A 4,445-nucleotide genomic window follows, 5' to 3' on the forward strand; every position below is an offset into this window, starting at 1 on the left:
TTGTTGAATATTATAGGTGTGTTGATTTTAATCCTGAATCCAAAATTGCTTAGCTTCTTCAGTAATCCTTAGGAATATCCTTTAGGAATACTTAGTGTCCTTATCTGTAATGTGGGAATAATGGGATCTAACTTGAGAGTAAACAAAATGTGCACGTAAACTGCTACGTAATATATTTTCAATAACTTACAATTACTAGTGCTAGAGGTACTGCTTGAGGAGATGACAAAGGACTTGATTACTTTGTGTGCTGACAAGCGTTCTGGATTTCCTCTCAAGGATGTTTTAAATTCTATTGAAGCTGAAAACTTTTCCTCATGTCTGTTTCCTTACTCAAATAAACCGAAACTGAAATGATCAGATATAAGCACACATTATTTACTTTCAGTCTACTTAATTTCTGGTATTTGTTGTTGTTCTTTTTTGAGACTGGGCTTCTGTATGCAGCATAGGCTGGCCTTGAACTCATTTTGTAGTCCAGATTGGCCTTGAACTTGTAGAGATCCTCTTGCCTCAGCCTCTCATGTGCTGGAATTACAGGTGTGTGCTACCACACCTAGTTTTTTTCTTTCTTTTTTTTTTGTATTTTAGGGAAGGGTCTACAGGGTGTTCAGGGTCTCACTACTAGATCACACTCATAGTGATCCTCCTATTTACAGCCTCCCGAGAGCTGGGATTACAGGTGCACACCACCATGCCCAGTCTCAATTGCCATCTCAGTGGGCTCTGGGGGGGGGGGTCTGGCACTGCAGTCCTGGGGATTGAACTCCTGGTCCCTGCACCTGCTTGTAGGCGCTTTAATCCGCTGAGCTATTTGGCCGGCCCCCATTCTTTTTGTTTCTTAATGCTGAAAATATTATGAAAATGTAGCACATAAGTTCGCAAACTGAGCATCCCCTTTCCTTTGATCTATTTTGCTTACTCAGCAACATACACCATCGTCCCTTACATGCTTTAAGCAGAACGATGTGTTTCTGTGACTTCCAGAAGTTGAGTTCCACTCCAAATGAAGTGTTAAGAGGCAGACAGGGCTGGCCTTAAGTGCAGACCAAATGGCCATGTGGGAGTTGGGTTAGTTTACTTTGTGCCTAGTGAAAACTTTTTGATTTTCTGCAAAAGGAAAGAAAGGAGGAAAGAAGTGAGGGAGGCAGGGAAGAAATAAGAAAGGAAGGGGTGGAGAAGAGAAGTGGGGGAGGAGGAAGAAAGAAGAAAGGATAGAAAAGGAGGGGGAGAAAGGAAGGGGTCTTTGGAAGAATAAATCACAAGGCGTACTGACTGACTGCCAATGGATAACCGGAAGTGCCCCTGGCAGAGGTTCCTCTGACCAGAGCCTTCCATATGGGGTATGTCTTGGCCATTTTCGGGCTGGGGTCATGGTCTATTTTTAGGGGAGTTGCCTGATGGTTCAGTGCTTTCACATGATGGGGTAGGGAAAACCAGCTTTTCCTCTTCCTAAGCAATGTGTGAGATGGCTTCTCTTGTCATACAGAGAGGCCTAACATCAGAATTTCTGAGGGCTCCAAGTGGGAAAACAGAAGGCCTAGGCCCTGGGTGCTAAGGGAGAGAAGAAGACTGCAGGGGCTTCTGCCACCAGCTATCTGGTAAGTGCGGTCACCATCCAGTTAGTGAAAATTGGGAAAAGGAGTCGTCTGCCTCCGCTGTATTTGCTTGATCTAAATCTACTGCTTCGCTGCCTTCCAGCTCTCATCAGCTTTGATTTCTATGGCCTTCCTCACAGTGGAGAAGGCCTTGTATAGAGTAAGGGCCAATCCTCTCCTTTTATTTTTTTTAAAGAGACAGAATTTCATTATGCAGTTCAGACTGGCCTTGAGCTCACTACATAGCCCAGGCCGACCTCAACCTCACAGTGATCTTCCTGCTTTACCCTCCCAAGTGCTGAAATTACAGATGAGCACCACCAGATGAGGTCTCCAATCCTCATCTTGAATAAAGCTCTCATTCTGTTTAGGGACTGGACTCCTTTATTAAAACCTTCTCTCATGCCTGCCTCTCCCCACTGATCGTCCCTAAACTGTTCACAAACACTTCCATCTTTTCAAACTCAGAGAAAGGAACCTTCCTGTTTCTCTACTTGCCCTTCTGGTTCCGCTGGATTTCTGTGCCTCTCTAGAAGGAAAAGTCTCAAAAATAACTGTCTACCCTGTGGTGTCTCTAAGTCAAGCCCAATTCCTTCATCAGACCTGTTTCACCAAATCCTTCCACTTTCCTCCATTGGCAGCCTCGATTGGCGCTATCTTCAGCTCTCACAGGGAGTATTGGGATTTAACTAGCCTCTTGTTTTGGTTCTTATCTCTGAACCATTCCTCACACTGTAGCAGGTAGTCTTTTAAATAGATAAATGTGATCTGGAATATTACACAGAAATAAGAATGAACTAAGGACACATATAACAATTTGGATGACTCGCAGGGAAATCAAGCCCAGTGAAGAAAAACCAATCTCAGAATGAGTACAGTTGGTTCTTTGTATCTGTGGATGGAGCCAAACACCAACCAAAATACTTGCAAAAACTGTATTGAACATGTATGCATTATTTCTGGTCATTATTCTGCATGCAGTAGAGTATAACAACTATCTTCATATCAGGTATAACAATCTAGAGACACAGTGTGGAAGATATATGTAGGTTATTTACAAATACCATGCCATTTTATATGATGATTTGAGCACTGGTAGATTTTGGTATCCAAAGAGGATTCCTGGAACCAATCCTGCATGGATACTGAGGGGCCAATGAACTTTATTATTCACTTACATAATATTCTTGAAATGTCAGAATTATAGAAATGGAGGACAGATTAGTGGTTGGCAAGGGAAGGGCTGGGGCACTAGGACTGTGGTTGCCATGCGAGCAACAGGGGGGGATTCTAGGAATGATGAAAATGTTTTGTATATTGACCCTTGTGGGGGCTACAGGTGCCTATAACATGTGATCAAATTGTAAAAGAACAAATACACAGGCACATGCAAATGAGTACAAGTATAATGAGAAGTCTGAGTAAGAGTGGAAGACTGTACTAATGCGATAAATCCAAACAGTGTCATGCTCGAGGATCAAGCCACTCATTCAAAGGCCTCTCACTGATGTGAGAAGGCTGTCCGCAATCTGGTCCCTGCCAACTCCTTCAGCCTTACACTGTGCTACTCTCCCCAGCTCTCCACATGCCCACAACCTTCTAGTTCCACACCACCAAAATTTTGTTCCCTCCCCTTGGAGAGCTTTTCTTTGGTTCTTTATATAGTTGTTTGTTTCATACCTTTCAGGGCTCAGCTTAAGTGCTGCTTCTTGTCTTCCTACCCACATACAGTTTGTACCCTCTTATTCTCTCCTTTTTTAAAAATGTATTTGGAACAGGGTCTCACTATGCAGCTTGGACTCGTAGTGATCTTCCTGGCTCAGCCTCCTAAGCATTGGGACTATAGCCATGCGCCACCACGCTGGAGCAGTGTGCCCAGGGGCGGGGTGGACACAGCATGTGGTGCAGAGGATCCAATCCTTGTCTCTGCGCTTGCCTAAGCAGGCGCTTAGTTCACTGAGCTATCTCACCGGCCCTTAATTTTATCTTTATTTGGTACTGGGTCACACACAGCTCAGACTCGTAGTTATCCTCCTGTCTCAGCCTCCCCAGCGCTAGGATTACAGGCATGCATTATCAAGCTGGGTCTGGGTGGCTGGCTCAGCGCATTCTGAGGCGGGGCCAGCACCGCACCACGTGGTGCCGGGAATCGAACCCTTGCCCCTTCCTTTGCCTAGGCAGGTGCTTAGTCTGTTGAGCTGTCTTGCTGGCCCTGCTTACCCTAATGCACCCATTTTCTCGTTTTTTTAATGTCTGTATTCCAGGGGAAGGCTGAGAGTGTCTCCATCACTGCCCTGTATCCTCAGCACCGGGCACAGGACTGGAGAACTGACATTGAGCTGATCAGGGAGTCGCCACGTGTCCCTATGCCACCTGTGCTGAGCGATGCGCAGCCCTCTGGACATGGAGCTAGGCTTAGGGATGGGGGTCCTCCACCTCCTCAGGCTTGGCATCTCGGCCTGAGCCACAAGGGGCGCACTCCGCGCCTCTTTGCAGGGGTTGCGCAGGTTAGCAAGGACCAGCGTGAGAGACTAGACGCCACCGTGGCGGACTCTTTGTTGCTCCCACTGCCCCCATCCGGACCGCGGCTGCCCGCAGTGCCTCGGGACTCTAATCTGCGGCTTGAAGGAGGAGTCCCGGGCGGCTCCAGCCCACCGTCTTCCCGCCCCTCCGACGCTCGCAGGTCAAGCCACGTTCCTGGCACTAGCTCTTCGCAGGCCCCTGGGCCTTTCCCGAGGCGTGGGCTGCAGCCGCACCCCATGCGTGCCTGACGGGCGCCCCTCCCCACGCCCACCTCACCCTGAAGCCCCAAGCCCGCTAGGGAACAGCCCAACCCAAGCGCGCCCC

General features: G+C 47.5%; 1 pseudogene across 1 annotated transcript in view; it reads left to right on the top strand.

Annotated features, from left to right (window-relative positions):
• The window catches only part of LOC101576431, a 92,898-nt pseudogene extending 88,529 nt beyond the window's left edge, over positions 1 to 4,369 (top strand). The window contains exon 2 of the transcript XR_001117326.1: positions 3,863 to 4,369. The product of XR_001117326.1 is annotated as a heat shock protein HSP 90-alpha pseudogene (transcript). The remainder of the gene's footprint in view (positions 1 to 3,862) is intronic.
• Positions 4,370 to 4,445: the final 76 nt, after the last annotated feature.

Source organism: Octodon degus, unplaced genomic scaffold (assembly GCF_000260255.1).
Source record: "Octodon degus isolate 3935 unplaced genomic scaffold, OctDeg1.0 scaffold00167, whole genome shotgun sequence".
Classification (NCBI taxonomy): Eukaryota; Metazoa; Chordata; class Mammalia; order Rodentia; family Octodontidae; genus Octodon; species Octodon degus.